This window comes from Pteropus medius, unplaced genomic scaffold, assembly GCF_902729225.1.
Source record: "Pteropus medius unplaced genomic scaffold, Ma_sr-lr_union100, whole genome shotgun sequence".
NCBI lineage: Eukaryota > Metazoa > Chordata > Mammalia > Chiroptera > Pteropodidae > Pteropus > Pteropus medius.
In genome coordinates, this window is record NW_024342470.1 from 3172743 (window position 1) to 3195838 (window position 23096).

Here is a 23096-nt window from a genome sequence, read left to right on the forward strand (position 1 = left end):
TTTTTTTTTTAAGGCATTGTCTTTTGACTTCCCACTATGGAAAATGCTGATTTAGCTCTCTTTCTTTCTCTTGTCCCATGCACATGCACCCTTCCCTCTTCCCATCCTCCCAACATAATTATAGTTTTGCTTCAATCAACATTCAATGTTTACAATATTATGACCATGTATCCTATTCAGGTCTGAGCCTTTATAGAAAACTTTGATTCCTTTTCCTTTTCTGAATGGTCTTTTGTTTTTCCCTGGAGTTAATTATCTTTCATTGGTGTGTATTAGATATCCCATGTACTTATTACCAGTTCCACCCCAAGCTCTCCAAAGTTTATCCACATTTCCTTTCATTCATGTCAGATATTCTAGCAATTCATCTTCTCGAGGTAGTTTTCCCGTGGCCTCTGAACTGCTGGTAGACTTTGCCCTCCCTGCTTGTGGCAAGGCTGTGGTTCTGAGACTTCCTCTCAGCACCTCCCTTCTGTTTTGGGTCTCTTCTTTCTTGTATTTCATTCTTCCTCTCTTTTGGTTTATACTCTAATTAGAGTGAAGTACATCATCAATGGCTTCCTGAGAAAATGGAATGTGGGATAGACATTTTTTGAGATCCTGCCCGTCTGTATTTGTTTCCCTCAGAATTTTGAAGGCATTTTTCTACTGTCTTCTAGCTCCCAGTCAGTTTTGAGAAGTTATTTATTGATTCTATTTATCATTTATTATCAAAAAGTTATTTATTAGTTTATTACTTCTAACTATTAGAAGTTAGCTATTTTTTAGAAGTTTGAAACCATTCTAGCTCCTAATTTTGTGTATGCAAACTATTTCTTTTTTTTCCTCCTTCTGGAAACATGTAGCCTCTTCTGTTTTTTCCCTGTGTTTTGAAATTTCATATTGATATTCCTGGGCTTGGGTATTTTTATCCATTTCTCTGGGCACTCGGTGGCCCTTTTTATCTGGAAACTGGTGGCCAATGAATCTGGAAAATCTTGAATTGGTGTTAGAAAGTTTTCTGTTTCTGAAATTCTTGTTACTCAGATGTTGGAACCACTGAACTGGTTCTTCAATTATCTTATTTTTTTTCCTTTATCATCTTTCTAGGAGATTTCCTCAGCCCTTCAAACTTTCTATTGGGTTTCTCATTTCTGCTCTCATGTTTTTAATTCCCTGGAACTCTTCCTTGTTCTCTCAATGTCCCATGCCCCTTTTATAGCATCCTATTCTTGTTTCGTAGATGTAATGTATGTACTCTTTTATATATCTGAGGACGTTGAAGTTATTTTAATGTTATACTCCTTGGATGCTTTGTTGCCTTCAGGTTGCTTCCCTGTCCTCTTTGTTTCCTTTGATCTTTATGCTTCATGCTGGAAATTTTTCTGAGGTTCCTGGTAATCCCTGGATATTTGCTCATGTTTAGAAGTGGGAGACTAAAAAGGCTGTAGGTGGTGCTTGTCAACTGGGAATAGGGTAATCCAGCGGTGCCATTTGTTAAAAAACAAAAAAAACAAAAAAAAACCTGTTGATTTTAAAAAATTCTTCCTCTCGAACCAGCCTGATTCCTCTCACAGACTCTTCCACTCCCCTGCCTGGAAGGCCGAGAGGCCTGGTTGCTGAGAGTAAGATAGGAGCAAAACATTCTGTATGTTGTGGCCACTTTATTTATTTGTTTATTTATGTGTTTGTTTGTTTGTTTGTTTGTTTATGGTCACTTTATTTAAATGGTACCTTGGCCTTCAACTGGCTCTGTTGTCTCTCAGTCCAAACACCCTCTGTTTTGTCTTCTCCAGAGAGGACCTCTAGTGTCCTCTCCAGAGAATAAACTTCTAATATTCTCTAGACTGGGTCAGAATACTCACCTGAAGGCTTATTAAATAATTCTCAACCAATCTAACTTGTTTTACCTCCTCGACTCCCAACCCCAGAGACATCAGTGCTACTAATTCCTGTGCCTTTTATTATTGTGTTAATTCTCAGCTTTCTCCACAGTTGATTTAGGATTTAGCTTCCTTAGTTCTGCCAAGTCAGTGACCACTCATCTAGTTGCTTTCCGTTTCTCCAAGTTTTGTCATTATGGTCTCTTTTCTATTTTTCCTGTTCAGTGGTTCTTATTTCTCAGAAGGCCTCAGGCCCTTGCCTGCAAACTATGTTCTTACATAGCTGCTTTCCCTCTTTTTGTTCATCTTGCTCTCCAGTGTCACAACAGGGAGATCTGGGCCAGGCCAGAGCACATTTAACATTTCTTCACATCAAGAGCCACTTGATTGCAAAAACCAGCTCAGAGGTTAAACAGAAGTAGAAGAGACAACTTTTGTTGGGGGGATCGAGGAAGGCCATCTTGGAGGAGGTGGCATTTGAGCCAGGTGTTGAGCAGATCATTCATACTGCAGCTCAGCTGAATTTAAATTCACATGTTCTGTATATGAGCAGGCATTGGGTTAGGGGAGGATGTTACTGCAGGACAGGGGTTGAAAGAGAGGGTTCCAGACAATGCCTGGATTTGAATCCTGGATCCTCAATTACTGATTGTAATTTGTCAAGATTCGATACTCTTCACCTTCCCAATTTATAAAATGGAGTTAATAATAGTACCTTTTCCGGGAGTGATTGGGAGGATTAATTAAATGCAAGTGTGCATATAAAGTGATCAAGGAACCACAACATTGCATGTATAAGTAGGGGCTTGATACACAGACTATGCCAGAAGGCCTAGATTTGAGTCCTGGCTCAGCTACTTGGTAGCTGTGTGGCCTTGAGTAAGTTACTTAACCTTTCTGTCCCTCGGCTTATTCATCTGTACCCTGGGGATAATGTTTCGTGGGAATTAAATGATATAATATGTATAAAGGAGTTAACACAGTGCTTGGACATAGACAACAGTAACACTTGTTAAGAGGAGTATAAAATATTAGGAGCACAATCCCTGAGTCAGACAGAGGAGTGAAAATCCCGTAACTGCTACTCACAGGTCCTTGGTTAAATTCCTGAAACTTTTTTTGCCTTAGTTTTCTTAACTCTAAAATAGGTATAATAAGAGGGTTGTTGTGAAGATGAAAATGAGTTAATACATATAAAACAGTTAATACCTACAAGTGATGGCTTATCACTATTCTACCAGGTTCAGCTGTTTTTCATTCAATTGTTTTTTTCCTAGTGCATTCCACCCATGGAAGATCCTCTCCCCAGTGTGCCTCACACGTCATGTAGCTAGAATGTCCTGGGGATATGAGTTAAACCCAGTCCCACCTGGCTTCAAAGTCTGAGCACCTTAGCTTATCAGAGGCCACTCAATCCTCTTGTGGGAAAAGTGAGGAGGAAGAGTGACTTCTGTGGTCATCTTGGAGGAAGCGGCAGTTCAGCCAGGTGTTGTTGCTCATAATCTGTTCTTCCTACACTTGCATCAGGAGGAGGCTTTAGAGGCCCCTTCTCCTGCCACAGATAGGGGCTGTTAGATCCTCCCAAGGTGTTGGAGAGGGAAGCTGGGCTCTTCTAAGACTGTCATCTGGCAGATGCTGGCCATGACAGGTGTGTAGCTAAGAGCTCAGACTGATGGCAGCGAAGACAGGAGGCTGCAGACATCGCTCAGTGGCTTGATAATTGGCTATTTCTATAATGACAAATTACAGCTGTTTCTCTTGTCATCAGTGTAAAACATTTCCGAGGCGGTGATTTCCCAGGAGGTGCTGTGGTTGTTATCCATTTAAGGCTATGGAAATGCCCAGTGTAGGGGACGTGAGGTATGGCTGAGAGGAGCTGCATTTCCGCACCACTGGCTGCTAGGTATTCAGCGCTGGTGTTTTATGCATAGAGATCAGACTCCTGTCATAATATTAATACTGTTAATTCTACATGAGTGTCATGTTGACAAGAGCTTGGAAACCTACATTTGTTATTTGGCTCCAACCTCTACTGTTTTTTAATTTGACCAAAGGACATTATAAGACATAAACATCATTGAAAACTTCAGTCTTTCTTACCTTGAAATCATCTTGAAGACTGATCTTGGAAATGCCCTCAGGCCGATGGCCTGTTACTTGCACCCTGAGATTCAGATCAGGGTAAGAAAGTTCCAAAAGGTCTGCTTTGCCTCCAGGAAGTCAAATCTCTGCAGTTCCCCCAAACCTAATTATCACTGACAGAAATGCTGGAAGATGGACTAAAACCATCTTTGCCCTAGGGCTTCTAGGGGATCTCAGAGAAGGAGGATAAGCCCTTGGGTAGAGAGAGTACCGTGTGTCATTTGGCCTTTTTTGGGTGAGCCTCCATGTCCTTGTCTGTAAAATGGAGTTATTGTGAGGAATGATGAATTAAAGCATGCATAGCACTTAGAACAGTGCTTGGAACATGGTATGGGCTACCTATAGGTGTTAGCTTTGAGAGTATGTGTTTCAGAGCTCTTGGAATTTGAGCCCCTTCTGACCTGAGAAATATCATGGAAATGAAGAAGAAAATCTTTCCAAATTGTCAAACCATTCTCTCTGTCTTCCATTTTTTCCTGGGAAGATCCTCCTTCATGCTCCATCGTGGTAGTCCCTGCCCTCCCCAGTCTAGCTCAGCTGCTTGCAGGAAGGACCTTCTGCAAGAGTCAGGCCCACTCAGTCACTGAGCTGGTTCTGACTTGGGTCATTCATTCACCTAACAATAGTACTAAGCACCAATGCCAGGTGCTGAGTATATAGAGGTAAAAGAAATAAGGCCTCTGCTCTCAGGAGCTCACAGTCTGATAGGGAAGATGGGCCTGGAAATGGAACATAGCCATACATTTTGATAACTTTGAGGTGGATATAGGGGTAGAGTGTCAGAGGAGAACCAAGAAGCAGTCTTGGGGTTGCTTACCAGATGGCACAGGGACTATATTTCATCCAAGAACGATCCTGTGACTACTGACTAGTTCTTACAATAGAGTGCGAGTGAGGTGTACCACTTCTGGCCAGGGATTTTAAGAAGCAGGTGTGCCTTTTCCATTTCCTCGTACTCTTCCATCAGCCGGATGCAGAAGACTCTGAGACAAAGGATGTCACAGAGCCAAAAGAGGCATCCCTAAATTTCCACACGAGAGAAAGCTGCTTGCTGACTAGGAACACCTGCATTAGATTATCCTGGAATGAGAAATAAACTTTGATTGGGTTAAGCATTGGAGTTTAGAAATAAATATTTGTTACCTAAGATTATCCTAATGGATACAGATGTCTAATTAAACAGATGGCTTCGGAAAAGTACTCTAGGAAGAAGGAACACCTGGGTCTTAAGGTGATCGCTGGGCTCAGCCAAACAATGTGTGGGACCATGGTGGTGTCGAGATGAGGGGTGGGTCGAGGGAGGCGGGGTAAGCTGGGAAAACAGAACCAATGGAGCATGGAGTGTGTGTGTACATGTGAAGGCGTGGTCTGTGCATGGTGTGGGTGACAACAGGAAGTTTAGTGTTGCTGGACTATAAAGCCTGAGGCTGAGGGCAGTAAATGAGGCTGCAGGAATTTGTAGAAAACTATGTAGAACCTTGTGTGCCAAGGAGTTTCAATGAGTCCTGTAGACAATGGGAGAAACCTGATGAATGGCTTAAAATGGGCAATCTGACTAGATTTGTGATTTATCAATATCACTTCTCTGGAAGTATAACAAATGGATCAGAAAAGTAAGACTAGAGGTAGGGAGAACAGAGAGCAGTTAGGAGGTGAACTGGTGCAATAGGCCAGAGGAGGGGTGACGGTGGCATGGGCCAGTGGTGGAAGGGGCAGAAAACTTGGTGATTGGTTGGGCTGCTAATCAATCGGGATCGGGGAGAAGGAAACACTAGAGATGATGCCTGGCTTTGTAAAGTCATCAATAATTTTTACTCATACGATGAGTGGATAGGAAGGAGAAATTGTGACAGGCAACCCCTCATTTTTTCGGTTAACTTTCTATAGCACTTATTAGGTACCCAGCAGTTTTCTAAGCCCCTTTATGTATATTAACTCATTAATCTTAATAATAACTCCATGAGGTACAGTGATTAACCCCATTTTACCAATGAGGAAACTGAGGCACTAAAGGTTAAGAGACTTGCCTAAGCTTACACAGCTAGTAAGTGGCAGAGCCAGGATTTTGATCCAGGAAGTCTGGCTCCCTGTCCATGCTCTTAGCCACTGTGCTGTTTCTTGTTTTGTACATAGTACAGTGTCCTAGTTAGAGTACTTTTCTGAACCCAAGGGCCCATGTAGGATTTCTTGGATACTGACACCAGGCTGGACTGAACCTGAATAAGCAGTGATCCCGGTTTGAACAATAAGATCTAGATTCCTGGTTTTCCCATTCAGGGATCTGTTCTCTAGTCAGGCTACAGCCCTAGCTCCAGACCTGAACTTTCTTAACCTTCATCATCGCCCTTCTTAGCTTCTTTCCATAGCTAGGACTCAGCATGACCCACATCTGGATGCGCATGAGTTATGACACCCTTGGGACCTTCCATAGCCCTAAACACCAGGACATGTGCCTGTAAATGTAAGTAAGGCCACGCAGCCGGTAAGTGGTTAGGTTTGGATTCAAACTCAAATCCTCAGGACTCCAAGATCAAGCCCAGAGCAGTCCCCCACTCCTTCTTGGCAATACAGAGTAAGACCAGGAACCCTAAGAGAGCCCTCTAATCCAAGCTCCATCCTTGGGGACACCCCATTCTCCTGGCAAGAAGTGAAAGGGAAGCAGAGCACTGACTGGCTATCCAGGTGGGCCCGGCAGGTTGAGCTGCAGCTCATAGACTTTGGCAAATCTGTTATTAATTCCTTAGGAGCTTAGAATAATCCTAATGAGATGCAAAAATCAATGGCTGAGGAAAAGACAAAGCAACCTTCGAGCAAAATGTGAGTAAGGAGAGTGGCTTTTAAAAGGCCTTGACAAACTATTTGGTGTACAGCCTATAAAATGGAGAATAAATGACTTTCTTACATTGATTCATTTTTTCTTTCAAGTTGGAAAGAGGAGAGAGATAATAGGCTAGAGAGAGGGGCCTAGTTGACCTTGTACTGCCAAGATAATTATTGTTCAGTTAGAAGCCCAAGTGATTTTTTACTTTTCAGAGGCACAGAGAGCAATTGGTGGCTAAAATGGGTTTCCACGTGATGGAGTGAGCAATAAAGGTCAATTAGCAGTAATGGCATTGGCCGAGAAAAAAGCATCAACAACCCAGACACAGCCAGTGCCTTCCTTCCTGTCTCCTTTGTGCCCAGCCACAAGGAAATAGGCTGAGTTAGAGGGAGAGAGTAAGCCTTGTTGAGGGATGGGATGGGGCAAGAGAGGCCCTGGGCACATGGCCTGGCCTGTCTGTGGGAGGGCCACACTGCAAGCCTGAGTCTAGGCTGCCAAATTCAGTGCCAAAGCATGCAACAGTCATTCCCAAGACAGTGCCACGGCTCCCATCTGGCAGGGCAGGCTGAGCTGGGATCATGGCCCTGAAGTTCCTGCCAGGGCCCAAGAAAGTCAAAGGTGCTGCCAGAGGTGGGGAGACTTGGGGCCTTGGAGCAAGTTTATAGAACTGAGAGAACTTACAAGTGGCCTGCTAGGTCCTTTGTGACCTGCCTGGCCATGCCCCTCGCCTCTCTGGCCTCATTTCTGTTGTTATTTCCTTCCTCTGATGGAGGAATGTGGATCCGAGACAGGAAATGGAGATGGTCTCGGCCCCAGACCCTCTGCTTGCTGAGGCAGTATGGGGCGGGTGGTGATAATGGTGACGGCTTCAGAGAAAGCAGTATTCCCAACACAAGACTCTGTTTTTAGATGGCAGCAACCAATGGGCAAGGAGATGTGAGTTTGGTGCTCTTCTGGGAGAGGCTTCAGGGATGCCAGCAAGAGAGCTGGAGAGGGGTACAACATACCCTCTAGGTGTCAGGAAGTTGGAAGTGAAAGCTCTGGCTATTACTGTAGCCTCCTAGTCCCCTGAGTACAGGATTGGAATGGATGGAGTGTCCTGCTGTCTGTCTTCACTCTGCCTGGGACAGCAAGACCTGCACAGACATGAGCCAAGAAGCTGGGATTTGGGTTGATGTCTTCAGGGACGGAAGGGGCTACTAGGTGTCGTAGGGTCTCACAATGCGGAGGTGAGGCTCTGGTACCAGAGTACAAAGGCAATATCTTAAGGGCTGGAATTGGGGGTGGAGGTGAGGGTGGTAACAGGGGATGAGATCAGGCAGGAGGCAGGTTAGTGATAAGCAAAGTCAATTATGGGCCACACAGCCATATGGACTGGCAGTGAACTGGTGCATGCATGGGTGGGTAGTACATCACTGAGAGAGGGTAAACTGTCTACTTACCTTGCCATCCTGCAGCCAGGCCAAGTCCCAGGCTTCATATCCTCTGTACTCCAGTCTCTGTTTTCTAGAAACTGGATGGATTCAATAGCTCTGTTTTCAGATCTTCCCCCCATGAGCCACACCAGAGTGCTGATGCTCCGTAGTGGTTGGGCTTGTGTGTACACACATGTGTGTGTGAAGCCCTAGAGTGGGAGGAAATGGGAGGAATGTGGATCCGAGACAGGAAATGGAGTTATTGGTGTTTGATGTTCCACTTTCACTTTATAGGGAGTTGGTATTTGCCTCTGAGCCCAGGCCCTGAGTTCTGCCTCTTCACAGCCCAGCGGAAAGAGCACTAGACTAGGAGTCAAGACATGTGAGATCTCATCTTGGGTTTGCCTCTCACTAAGTGAGAAAGGATTTAAAGGGTAAGGAGAAGCTCACACACTTGAGTGGGAAGAGGCTATTTCTCTTTCCTCTGGAGGTGGGAGGCAGAGAAATCTGCTTCCTGATCTGTCTCTGCTAAGCATCACGGTGGCTACTATACACATCGCCTATGCCTTCGAAGTTTAGTCGGTCTGTCTTAAAGGTATCAATAAGCACCCTTTATTTAGGAATTTTAGAAGACAACAAACAGATTAGCTAAGAAGTGAGCCCATTGCATTTCCTTTCTTCAACAGTTAACCGAATCATAACTGTACTTACATTAGCCAGACTCAATATGAAGCTCCATTTCAGAGAGGACTGTGTGCTAACTGCTAAGCCAGGCTCCCAGGGATGATGTTGACCTCTTTAGACAAACAACTTAAGCACCATCTAGTTCCTCTGTCTCCTGCCTTGTCCTGATTCGGCATATTCTGCTAAACTATTTCTGCATCCCAGGCTAGTTCATGACCTCACAGCTCCACACCGGTTATTTCCTTGTTTCAGAGTAGACACACCACTCACCCCAAGCTCTGAGGCATTCTTGCTTCAGGGGATCAAAATTTAGCCTTCAAGTTACCGGGTTTTCATTACCGTGTTTCTGGGTTTCTAACTATTTCTGGTTGTGTGCGCTACTGCAGAGATCGATGTGATAGAGAAAGCGTGGAGGTTTGCTCTTCTCCCCTGTGAAATGATAATGGCTGCTACAAAATGTAGTGGTGTCAGCTCAGTGCTCACTTGAGTCCCTAGAGCCAAGCCCAGCAGACCAGGTACCAGCACTAACTATGGGCAACGCAAACCTCAGTTCATCTTACTGTTTTTCCAGGGTGACTCCCTTTGTCCCAGGTTCTGGATAGGCCAAGTTCGACTGGGCAGGGCTGGACAGGCAGATATTCCAATATGTCTCCCTCTTCTTTTGGATATACAGACCAAGGGTGGGTGTTGGGCAGAGGATTCTCTGACATTAATCTAGTTTGGTCATTTTATTATTTTATTTGATATTGTTTTATTTCATTTTATGTTATCTCATTTTATTTTATGGGCTGGTTGTTTTGCAACCAACCTCCTTCCTGACTCTCTGCAGCCATTTTTGATCACAGCTGCAGTCCTAAGGAGGTTGCCTCTCCCGGGGTGTCTGTCAGAAAGGGCAGCATGTGTCAGGGAGCTGGGGAAGCTGACAGAAACCTTTTTTGTCTGTTTAATGTTTTATTAGAGTTCATGTAACAGTGTAAGTAAAGCAAGTCCCATGATGGGAAAATTCAGAATAAATTACTGCCTTAATTTCCTGTTTGGCATTGATCTTGTAGACTGGAGACTAAAAATGTGAATGGCCTGGTATTATTATAACAACATCAGTGTTGAAGTTCCCACAAATTCCTCATGAATCCTGTGATGTCAGAGCCACAGAGCCTTAGAAGCCAGCTACTTGAACCCTACACAATATGAATGAGGCTCAGAGACCCAACCCAGAAAGGCCTGAGGCCATGTGGTGAAAAAGGACACAATCTGGGTGATATTAGTTCAGCTTCAGCATCCTGGGGCACAGATTTTAATAGGTGGGAAAGATTGTGTTAAGGCACCCAGAGTCTGTTATTACTTATTGAGAGTCCCCATCAGAACAGTTGGCCTGCATTCTCTTTCCTTGTGGTTTCTTAATGTGTGTTTACGGCCCAGCCTGCAGGCTCTTTGTATTCTTTGATTCCTTTGGCAGCTCAAGGCAGCTTTGAGCTGAAGAGAGCTGTGATAGGAACAGAAAGGGCCCAGGGCCTGGACAGGCCAGTTACCCAGCAGGACTCTCAGTTTATTCCTCTGTGATATGGGAATAATATTCTTTGACCTGCCTCTGCATCCTCACTCCCCGGGTAGTGCTGGGGCCATTGTGACCAGCCTCACCTGACCCCAGCCAGCTCTGATGCTCACCAAAAGGATCTCCAAACTCCCATCTCATCCCACCAGTCCCAAACACAGCCCATGTTTCTTACTTGCATGTCCTTGCTCATGCTGATTCTTCCTGCCCGGAATGCTGACCCTTACTTTTATCATTCAAAGCTCAACCAAAGGTGATACTTTTCCTTGTTGCTCGCACCTTCCCTGGCCAATTAAATACTTTTCTTTATTCGCAGTACACTGAGACTCAGTTTTAAAAATTTGCAACGCAATTACCAGATGATTGGGCAGAGTGACCTGGAGCGACTTTTAGGAATATGACCAAAGTATCAGTCCCAGAAGAGTTTAAAAAAGGAACCAAATTTCATGTATCTGATCTCTGCTAAATGAATGCATCACTAACTTTTTACTGATTCTTAAGAAAGAAAGATGAGTGGAATCTGTGCTATCCCATGGGACGCCAAATGAATAAGCCGTTAGAAGTTTATTACTTCCAGATATTTCACTTGCTTTCCAGATATCCCATTGGGTTTCAATTTCATCCCAGCAGTGCCCACTGAGAAGCCCGGGGTTTGACCATACAGCTTGGGTGCTGGGAGAAAAGAGAGGCTGCAGCTCTGGGCTGGGATGAGTTAGGGGCCTAGTTAAGGGTATAAGTGGAGACAATGGCAGGATGGAGTAGCAGCTGGTTGGGGGTTATTGTGGCATGTTATTAAAGTTCAGGGTTCTTGATCCCAGCCCTATCTCTTCTCTGTGAAATCGTGGGCCAGTTATTAACTTCTTGGGACTCATTTCCTTATGTGAAAAATGCATATTCCAGGTAACTTTCTGAGTTTTTGGACCTGGGGCAAATGTAATTGCTCTCAATGAGATTTTGCTTTTCCTCCATATTCTGAAATTGGCTCAGAAGTTCAAGATGCAAAATTACCTTTTCTTATAGCAGTATCCAGATGATAAAAGTAATGAAACTGAAATGATCTTTTATTGGACATTTACCGCGTGCCAGCCCTATACTAGATAGGCCTGTCACACACATTACCTCCTTTATTCTCACTACAACCACTGCCATCTCCAGTGGACAGATGAGGAGAGCAAAATTCAGAAAGGTCAGGTGACTCGCTTAATGTCACATTTTTTTGGTGAGTTACTAAGAAGTGACTGAGCAAATAATTGGTAAAATAAGGGCTGTCATATCTAGTTCCTTTTCCTGCTCAGCATCCATCCCCTCTCACCTCTTCTTTTGATAATGTGGCAATTTTAGCCAAAGGCAAAGTCAATCATAGTAACCCATGCAACTGGCCCCAGGACCGGTCCAGGTGGGTGCACGGGTGTAGGCTGGGTGAACCAGAGTCCTTTCCTGGAATTTTCCAAATTGGAGCCTGAGAGAGATCTATCCTCTTTCTTGGAAGGGTGAGAAGCTGTAGGTGGTCGTATTTTCTCTCACAGTTTAGGGGAGAAGAGCAGAGGTGGGGATAGTGGAGAGAAAGAGTGAAAATAAGGTGATAGCAACCGGGTCCCTGGTTCAGCTCCTGTGCTAGACCCTCTCACGGGCTTCCCATATTCTCCTTCAGGAATCGTATTAGTTAGCTATACCTGCCATAAAAAAAATACCTTAGACTGGGTGTCTGAAACAACAGAATTAATTTTTCGTAGTTTTGGAGACTGAAAAGTCCAAGATCGAGATGCCAGCATAGTTGGGTTCCGGTGAGGACTCTCTCCTCGGCTTGCAGATGGCCACCTTCTCTTTTGTCCTTGCATGGCAGAGAGCAAGCTCTGGTGTCTCTTCCTCTTCATAGAAGGCACCAGCCCTATTGGATTACTATCCCATTCTTATCATGTCATTTAACCTTAATTACCTCCTCACATATTCTATCTATAAATACAGTCACATTGGGAGTTAGGGCTTTGACATATACATTTTGCAAGGGAGATATTCTCAGTACATCGAGACTCACTTTTAAAAATTTGCAATGCAGTTACCAGATGATCGGTCAGAGTGATCTGGAATGACTTCCATCCATCCCAGGAATAAAGGACTGTTTACCTCAAGCTGCTGGATGCTGCTGCCTGAAGGCCCTAAGCTGCCATTTCCTACAGGGAGATGCCTAGTTGCCTCAACTCAGGACAATTGATGAACATGCAGAGATGAAGGCTTGGCATGCTCACCCCAGCACTGAAGGATCACCCCAGCTTCACAGCTCCCTCCGGGTGGCCTGGAGCTTTTGTCGAGTATGGCAGGTTCACACTCAAATTCTCCTGCCACCCAGTCCTGCTTCCATCCCTTCCACAGTCCTCCCGCCAAACTTCCTCCATGTTACTATCCATCTAAGAGTCCACTTCCTGGGAACCTCAACCCACACAGTCCCTGTGGTTCTTGAAACTTATTTATTTTCTCCTTTAATTCTTTGAGCTGTTCCAGTAATATGTCTTTGTATCTTTTTTTCTTTTTTTCTTTTTTGGCTTAAATGTCTATAAACTCAGAGCTTTACATATAAAAATTACCAAAAAATCTCCCACCACCAATGATCTCAGCTGCCTGAAGCACTGACATGATGACTCATAAAGGGATACAGGGAAGCCACTGCAAACCCCCCTGTCTGCACCCGCTGAAACAGCTTGCCTGCCTGCCAGTGTCTGGGCATTATAATAACAGCTTCTGTTTTCTCTTCTCTTTTCCAGATCTCATGGGAATGTCTCTTATTGGTAGAATCAGAACCAGAAGACCACTGGCATAGGAATCTGGGAAATGTAGTTTTTTGGTTTGCAGCTCCTGGTGATACCAGAAGAGCCCAGGAAGGCTAGAATAGTGCTGAGTGTAACAGTCAGTCTCCAGCACAAAATGCACTTGGAAATTACTAAGACCATACGAACAAAAAAGCCCCATGAGGTGTTAAGGAGATAACATTTGTGAATTTCCCTTGACAAGGAAAATGAGCCATGCAAATACAAGGCGTTTTATAATTAGAGAGGGTTCAGAATCATAGGTAGGATGTTTCAGTGAAACAATTCATTTTTTTTCTAAAATAATTCCAACAACAGGCACTAAATTATTTTCTGCTTTAATTTTCTGAATAATTATTCAAAGTGCTTGTTTTAAGTGAGTGAATCTATTTATGTATATTTGTCAGAGAATACCTGTTTGTTGTATGATGGATTTGTGGGTACAGTTTTCTCTGCGTTCATGTGTAAGTCTATGAGTGAGAAAGCCCCTCTCTCTCTCTTTCTCTCTACTTCCCTCTTTCTCTTCCTTCTTTTCTTTCCTCTCCCTCTCTCTCACGTTGGAGTGTCTCTGTACACCACTACGTGTATTTGCGAATCTCTGTTCATGTCCGTGTGTGTTTTAGTAAGGATGTGAGGAAGAATTGCCTTTTTTTAGAACATTGGATAAGCACCACACTTGAGTTCTTTTATCTCCTTTCTTTTGGCTACAAGATCTAATTTCTTGCCCCAGGTATGGTTTTTGGCACCAGGAGAAAAGGGTCGCGATTTGTCATTATAGTGAGAAATCAATCGATGAAGCTGGGACTGCAGAGAGGGTCTTTAATTTAGCTTGGTTGACCTTTCCAAAGGGAAGGCTCTGGTAGCACAGTCATGTCAATAATGGGAGGTGGAGCTGAGCTCAGTATCAATGTGTGCATGTGTTTGTGCGTGCGTGTGCGCGCGCGTGTGTGTGTGTGTGTGTGTGTACACAGATCAGGCTCAGGCTGGGAACCGTGCTAATGAAGTCTGTCTGTCAGAAAGTTTGCCCTAGCTACTCCTGCAGCAGCTTCAGAATCCAGACTAGACCCCTTCGTCTCCCTCTCGATTCCTCTTGCTCTCTCTCCCACACCCAGTTCTGTATCCCAGATGTCTCTCAGTCTGGAATGATCGCCCCATCCCCACTGCTTTGTCCTAGTGCCTTTTCCCTCTTGACGACTGCAACAGCCTTTTCAGCATCACCTTCTACCTTCAAATCTATTCTTTCACTTTGAGAAAATTCATGTTTTCTGCATATAAACTGAACCCTCATTTTACTGCTCCATGTCTCACTGAGTCTAGAAATTATTCCAGAAGTCAAATGGCTTCCACAAGGAGCCCTATTATTGCATTACTGCACTGAGCAGAACCTTGTATTTCATGTCTTATAATTAGATAAGCTGCTAATTGAGGAGGGGCATGCCAAAGTGATTTGAGTCTTGACACAGGGATTAGAGCCTCAGTTTCAAGGAGGAGAAACATCAAGACTCCCAATCTGGTCTTATCCCAGTTTACACCTCCGCTGTAGCTGCCACGGGGAAGACTGGACGTTCTGGCCTGCAAGATGTCTCTTCAGTGGCTGGGGCTTAACCAACCCCCATGAGAGGACAATTCTCCCCGTGAGAGATTTTTTTTCTGTTTAGGACTGGTCTTAGCTTTTTCGACTTCACAAATGGGTCCGAAGAGGACAGGCATTCATCCCCCCAGAGCAGGAAGTCACCCTGCTTTCCAGGCAGCTTCTAAATCATTAGAAAAGAAATTTGCTCCCACCATTTTGTCAGGGCCTTACCTCTTCCTTTTCTCCTTTCATTCCTTTGCACCATTAACTTAATTATGAATTAACTCCATGAGGTTGATCTGTCTGACATGATCTTCACTGTATCTCTAGGTGCCAAGAGCCTGGCACAGAACTGACGTTCGGTATTTTGTCATTGTATGACTATGCCAGGTACTGCACTGGTACTGTGATTCGAAGATGAATCAGACATGGATCCTGTTCTTGAGAGGACAGAGAAAAGAAAATCAATAATTAAAATGCAGTAAGGCAAGGACTATGTGAGAGGTGAACAGAATGCTGTAAGGGAGCCTAGAGGAGTAGACTATGACTCTCCTGCAGCCAGCAAATATTTCTTGGAAGTGGTGATACCCAAGCTGAGTCTTAAAGGTTATAGGAGTTTTCTAGGTGGAGAATGGGGAAAAGCATTCCAAAGAGAAAAGCATAGGCAAAGGCGTGAAGGAAGCATGAAGTACCATGATGTGTTCAGGAAATTGTAAAATGTTTGGAGTGGCTGGAGCTTAAAGGCAAGGAGGCAAGTAGTGGGATATAAGGCTGGAGGGTCTGGCTCTGGGACCAGGGCATCCATGTATGACTGTGCGGGCCGTTTGCTTTATGAGGGTGCCCTGCCTAGGGGGTAAGGGGCTGAAATACAGCTATAGCTCTACTTAGCAAGCACAGGCTTGCAGCGACATCTTTCCAGAGGAAGCTCTATGATTTACACAGAGGCAACTATAGGCCAGCAGTGTCTTAGAGGGCCTTCTGATCTTGTTAAGGCTGCACCTCTGTCTAGGGCAGTGGTTCTCAAACTTTGTGCATCAGGATCACCTAGGCGGCTTGTTAAAACAGAGATTGGTAGGCCCCACACTAAGGGTTTCCGATTCAGCAGGCCTGGGATGAGAACTGTGAATTTGAATTTCTTATAGGTTTCTAGTGATGCCGATGCTGCTGGTCCAGGTAACATACTCTAAGAATTACTGATCTGGGAAATAGAAAGCCAGGGTTAGGTAGGAAAAGCAGAGCCAGGTCCCAGATAAGAACGACCTATTTTCTGGAATTAGGGTTTCTGATATCCCTTGTGAACTAATTAAGGCAGCTGAATATATCAAGGACAGTGGATATACAATATTCCCCATCTTGTCCTGCAAGGTAAAATTTAATGGCTCAATTCAGGAAGGAGTTCTATCCCAGTGTCTTCCTGTTTAAGGATGTTTTGTCCACAGAGGATTTAAGAAGTAGTCATAACATACAAGAAGTTTACCCCTAGAGCTTTTGAATAGTGAGCTCACAAATAACTTAAATATTTGTTTATTAATTATTCCCTGAAGAAGCCGGGACCAGAGGAACCTAAAGTCGCCAACTAAAAGATGAGTTATACTTGATGATAAAGCTTCTTTGAAAACTCTTTTGTTCAAGAAATAGTTGACTTTAAAATTATAGTGTGTGTGTGTGTGTGTGTGTGTGTGGAGAGAGAGGGAGAGGAAGAAAGGACATAGAACCACAGAGCATCAATACTTCACATCAAATAGTAAATGTCTGCTGAATGAAGACATGACATGACAGGTGGCCAAACATGGTGCTGGAGGATGTGGGGACAGTCTGAGGGAATCTGGGCTGACAGGAAGCTGTGCGGTGGCATCTGGCTCCGGGCCAGGGTTTGGAATCATGACTTGGGAAGCCAGAGCTTCTGGAGCCCAGTCCTCTTTTGTGGCCTCTGAGCATATGAATAACATGTTCCTTCACACAGAGAGAGAATGGCTGTATCCTTTCTTGGGGACTCAGGCCCAGCCTGCCCTCCGGTTGGGGACTGGAGCAGAGAGGCGGTAGGCATAGAGGGAACACGTCACTATTCTCTGGCTGGGATAAACTAACATTGGGAGAGGGGTGAGGTGAGTGGGTACTGGAAAGAACATCCAATCTGACTACCTTCTGCTTGTTTCCAACCTTAGCCCCAGCCTTTCCTGAGAGCTAGGGCAGCACAGGTGCAGCGAGATCTTTATTACTCACTGATTTAGGTTGCCTCCTCATGCTGGCTGAAGGGCTGCCATCCCCAACTAGCTCAATTGTTTCCAAACCAAGCCTGGCAGCAGTGTTATTGAGAGAAGGAAAGCCTTGTCAAAGGCAGCCGGATTCTGCCTTTAAATGTCCAAGGGAAAAGGAGAGAGGTGGATGGGGAGGAGAGTCCACTCAGAGGCTGCAGTCAAGATCAGGGTGTTCTTAATTAAGACAACTCCAGGCAGCACATTTCCATAATTCTCCATTAAAGAGGTCCTAATGCATGAGTCATTGCGGGAGCTGTAATACCCTGAGTCAGCACTTTCTGTGTCTGAGGCTCCTCAAATCAAAAAAGCAAATCCATTTCAATATCCCAGGATTTCTGAGCACCTGAGATATGCCCAGCCCTGAGCAAGATACTGTACCCAGCAATGGATATGGCTTAGTTTCTGCAACTCAGGGCAAAGGCCTTAGATAGACCCTGACCTTGGAGGAGAAACGTGGATTCAGGAGCACCTGGGTATGGGGCTATTTCAGGTGGGCTCAGTCCTTCCTGTGATGACCAGAGGGAAGCCTACTGGATTTGGAGATAGAATGTCTGAGTTTCATTGTTAAGCAAAACTCTGTTGTCTCATGGCAACCTCTCACAAAATAGGAAGTAGTGCTCTACAAGATAGTGGATGGTAAACAGTCTTGTGACAGTTCCTCACAAGATGGCCTATCTTAACCATGTTCTTGGGAGGATGACAGGGTGTTCTGTAAAGATATAGGTCAGACTGTGGAGAAGCTTTGTGGAAGCCTTAAGTGGCTACATGGAAATGTGCAAGTCATTATGCTGCGATGGCAGAGCTGCTCCTCTACACAATGCACTTTAAAACTTTGGTGAAATAGATAATTACTTAGAAAAATGTGTCATACAATAAAAGGACTCAACAAGAATCAGGAAACTTGACTAGACCTATAACTATTAAATGAGCTAGAACAATAATGAAACACATCTAATTCAAAAGTTATTCATAGGTGGTTTTACAGGAGAGATCTAAGAAATCTTCAAAAATCAAATAATCCTTTTTAAACTAATTTGGATAATACAAAAAGAGAGAAATCTACCGCTTGTGACCTATTTAAAAAAAATGGATAAGGATAACAAGAAATAAATTATAGAGTTATCTCATTAACATAGATGCAAAATCCCAGGATGTATTAAGAAAATAATACACCCAAGTAAGGCTGATCTCTGGAATAGAACGACAGTTCAATATTAGAGAATATATTGCTGTAATACACCTTATTAACAAATTTAAAGAAAAGATGATTTTCTTAATGCAGAAAAATCATTCTGTAAATTTAATGTCATTTATTATGTATAATATATTGTATACAATTTATAATATTAATATATTATTTTCATGTATCATTAAAATTATTAGAAAATTAGCAATAGAAAAAATCGTCATGATCTGATTAAGAGTATCAAAAACCAAAATGCACATGAGAGAGCAGACATAAGATAATTTTGAAGAAGAAGTAGGTTTGAGAGGAGGCAGCAGGATAATTTTCCGCCAAATATCCAGATGTTTTATGAAAACTATGCATTAATAGGGGAGGGATAGAAAAATGGACCAATAGGAGAGCCCAGTAACAGCCCCATATACACGAGGAGTCTTAAAATATGGCAGATGTGGCATTATAAATTGTTGACGATTGGAGGGAATCTCGGTAAACTAATTACTTATTTATATGGAAAAATAAAATTATATCTCCACCATTCATTGAATGCAAAAATATATTCCAGATAGGTTAAAGATAAGTGGAAAAGCAAACTATAAACATTTGGAAGAATATATGAGAATATTTTTATGGCTTTATGATTAGGAAAGAATTTTTAGTAAGTTATACAAAGGAAAACTAGAAAAAGATTGACAATGTGGACCACCTTAAAATGGAAAGTCACACCATAAATCAAATGCAATGACAAGACTTTAATTGGAAGATTTATTTTAGTCCAAGAAAAGTTAGCATTCAATATATCGAAAGGACTTATTTTTAAATCAATGAGAAAAAGGAAAAGCCTGAAAATCAGGAAAAAAATATGAACAGGCAACTTACAGATGAAGAAACCCAACTGACCAATAAACATATAGAAAGATGTTCATACTCATCCTCATTGGCGAAAGTTATAAAGCAAACCACATCAAGTTTTGAAGCGAATCTGAAGAAGAACTCATACACAAATCTGTGGGAGTGCAGATTAATACAACTACTTCAGGGAGCAATTTATAGACTTGTAGAGTGGAAGATGTCTATGTCGTATCAGCCAGTGTTCTGGCTGGAAACAGGTGGGTACACTCAAATTTGATAATTTGAGGAGAGTTTGATAATGGGGCTATTTAGAAAATTATGGACAAGGTGCAGGAAAAGTACAAAGAATAATGCAGTCCCTAGGAACTAGTGTTAGTGGGATGTTACGACCCTGAGGCCTGAAGGGGAAATCTGAGGGTGCAGTTATTGGAACCTGTAGACAGAGGTGATGGTGTGAGGAGAAGGCAGCCCGTGACCTTTAATGGAGGGACCCAGCCAGCCTGCTGCAATCCAGGGAGGGATCTGGAAAATAAATACCCTGACCTCACTTTCCTTCCTCTTCTAATTTCCTGTTGGTCATCTTCATTGGCCAAACACAATGGGAAGCAGAAGGACGGCTTATTAGTTCGCATAACTCAGCTTCCTGGAATCCAGATCAAGAAAGCAAAGGGTGGAGCGTAGTATCTGGAAGGGTGAACAGAAGATGATTACTGACACTTGTGTCCTTTGACCAGCTATTTCACTCCTAGGAATATACCCTAGAGAAATTCATGCACTTGTACACAAGGAGATGTATACAAAGCTGTTTATTACAGCAATGTTAAGAATAAAGGTGGAAACAACCAAATTGTCCCTTAATAGGTTGTTACATAACTGTGTTATATAAATTGTGGTTTATTCATAAAATGAGATTCCATGATGCAATTAAAGTGAATAAACTATATATACATGTGTGTATGTGTGTGTGTCTGTGTATCTCAAAAAGATAATGTTGAGTGGGAACATGTTACCAAAAGATACATACAATATGACAGTACTTATATAAAAATTATTCAAGCCTGTAGAAAATTGCATAAGCTTGTAGTAACAGCACAAAAATGTGGAGAGGAAGGAAACACTCTAACTTCAAGATAATGATAATATCTGGGATGGAGGGAAGGGAAGAGATAGGGGTACTTAAGCTCTATTTGTATTTTTTTTTTTCATTTTTGAGTCAAACTGAAACAAATATGGCAAAATGGTAACATCTGCTTAATCTCAGTGGTAAGTATGTGAGTTATTTACTATTTGGTCTGATTTATGTATATTGAAATATCTCATAATTAAAAATTTAAAAACAATAATGAAAGTGTGAAGTGATTTGAGAGATATTTAGAATGTAAAAAAAAAAGAAAGCTAAGTGTCATTTATCTAGAGCAGAATTTGAAAAACTTTTTCTTTAAAGGGCAAGATAGTAAATATTTTTGGCTTTGTGGACTGTACGGTCTCTCAAAAGTACTCAATTCTGCTGCTGTAGCAATATATAAATGAATAGATTGGCAATATTCTAATAAAGTTTTATTTACAAAAACAGGCAGCCAATGGGATTTGACCCACAGGTCCTAGTTTGACGACCCCTAACCTAGAGAATTTACTTATAAGGCATGCTTCTTCCTCCAAGAATATGTTTTAAATAAGGCTCTGTGGTATAGCTGTACTCCCAACGTGCAATACTACAGCTTGATAGCATTTTTTGTTGTTCAGATTATCCTCACCACTAAGCTAGGAATAATGTCTAAAGAGTGGGCTCTCATATGTCTTCATCTTTGTTTTGCTGTGGATGTTGGAGATCTTTCCAGCCTTCACCGTTAGCCTGTTTGTATGTATACTTTGCAAGAGCTGAACATGCTGCAACTCTGGAGTTACCTCTAATTCACACTAAGCAGAATGAACAAAATGACAAAGCATTAGCAGATACCTTTTTTTTTTTTTGAAATGTACCGGCATCATCAGTAGGCTTTTGTGACTTGGAAATGTGGCATATAATCAGGATTATCTAGTTGGTTTCATTTTAGGGGCTTAAATGGAGAGGCAGCTTAGTACTCTGGGCAAATAATAGCACCTTTCTGATAGAGAACTAAAACCTATTTCAGTTATCTGTTGCAGCATAGCAAACCACTCCAGAACAGGGGCTTAAAAACAATAGCAACTAAGAGTGACACCTGCAAGATGGTGGAATAGGTAGTTCCAGCCTTCTCCCCACCCCTACCCGACTGAAACACTAATTTAACAACCATTCATGGACAAAAATACCCTTATAAGAGCTCAATAATCCAGATGAGGTTACAGCACCCTAGTGGAGCACATTGGCAAGAAAAGACACATTGAAGGAGGTAGGAAGGAAAGTTTCACTTTACTCACATTGTGCCTTTCCCAGCCTGGCACAGTGCAGCTCGAGAGAGATTCCCTCAGACCATGAGTTTTTGATGGAAGAAAAAAGAGAGCAAACCCACTCGAGGACCATGGTACTGGCATAGAAACACACATATAAACCAATGTAACAGAACAGAGAGTTGAAAAGTAAACCATGTATATATGGTTAACTGATCTTGACAAAGGTACCAAGAATACACAATAGAGAAAGAGTAGTCTCTTCAATAAATGATGCTGGGAAAACTGAATATCCACACGCAAAAGAGTAAATATGGACCCTTATCTTACACCGAACACAAAATTTAACTTAAAATGGATTAGAGGTTTAAACATAAGACCAGAAACTATAAAACTCCTAGAAGAAAACATAGAGGAATAGCTTCTTTACATTGGTTTTGGCAATGACTTTTTAAAAAAATATATTTTAATTTCTTTTTTTTTTTTCTTTTAACTTATGCCTACAGCACCTGGTCTTCCTAGGTGGTCTCCTCTCCAAGTAGGTGGGTCTCCTAACCAGACCCACCCTGCTTAGCTTCCGAGATCAGACATCGGGGTTGTCCAGGGTGGCACAGCCGTAGACCATGGACCGTGGCTCCACTGGGGCACAGACCCAGGACCTTCTGCATGTAAAGCAGACGTGTTAACTGCTACACTATGGAACCACGTCCGGCAATGACTTTTTGGATATGACCCCAAAAGCACAGGCAACAAAAAGAAAAGTAGACAAATGGGATTACATTAAAATAATACTCTCTGCACAGCAAAGGAAACAATCGACAAAATGAAAAGGCAACATATGGAATAAGAAAATATTTGCAAACTATATATGTTATTAAGAGGTCGATTTTATGTTACGTGTACTTATATAACAACAACAATAACAATAATAATAACAATAACAATAATAATAATGGCAGGAGGAAACTTTCAGAAGTGATGTATGTATTTATGGTATAGATTATGGTGATAAATTCACAGTTGTATACTTATCTCCAAACTTATCAAGTTGTATATAGTACATTAAATATGTACAGCTTTCTGTATGTCAATTACATCTCAATAAAGTGTTTTTAAAAAACAATAACAATCACTTATTTTGCTCTGGAAGCTGGGAATATACGGGATTCAGCTAGGCAGTCCAGGCTCTCTCATGGGTGTGGGGGCTGGGGTCACATTGAAGGCTTCCTCTCAGTCTGGGGTGGGGGCGGGGAGCTGGGAGCAGTCAAGAGCTGGATCTGAAACAGAAGTCTTCAGGCATTTCTCCCTCTCTTTCCCTGTGATCTTTCCACATGGTGGCTTCAGGATAGTCAAACTTCTTGCTGACTAAAGGCTCTAACACATCCCAAGAGAATCTGGCAAAGCTGCATAACTTTTTCTCACATAGCCTCTGAAGTCATGGCATGTCACTCCTGCTACATTCAACTCAATTCCCTGTGGTAGTCACAAAAGATATGAAAATGAACATAGTTAATATACATAAAGTTCTTCAAGCCAGTGCTTGGCACAGAGCAAGTGCTACATATGCTTGTAAAAAAAAGGAA

At 42.6% G+C, this 23096-nt stretch overlaps 1 long non-coding RNA gene across 4 annotated transcripts in view; it reads left to right on the forward strand.

Moving 5' to 3' along the window:
- LOC120603205 (uncharacterized) overlaps positions 1-22604 on the forward strand; it is a 40121-nt gene extending 17517 nt beyond the window's left edge. The window contains exons 2-4 of one of the 4 annotated variants that reach the window (XR_005652973.1): positions 6358-6465; positions 8535-12785; positions 13236-18173. This is a non-coding gene — a long non-coding RNA (uncharacterized LOC120603205). Of the gene's footprint in view, positions 1-6357; positions 6466-8534; positions 18174-22019 lie in introns of those variants that run through there. The other 3 variants (XR_005652974.1, XR_005652972.1, XR_005652971.1) reach the window with 3 other exon arrangements.
- Positions 22605-23096: the final 492 nt, after the last annotated feature.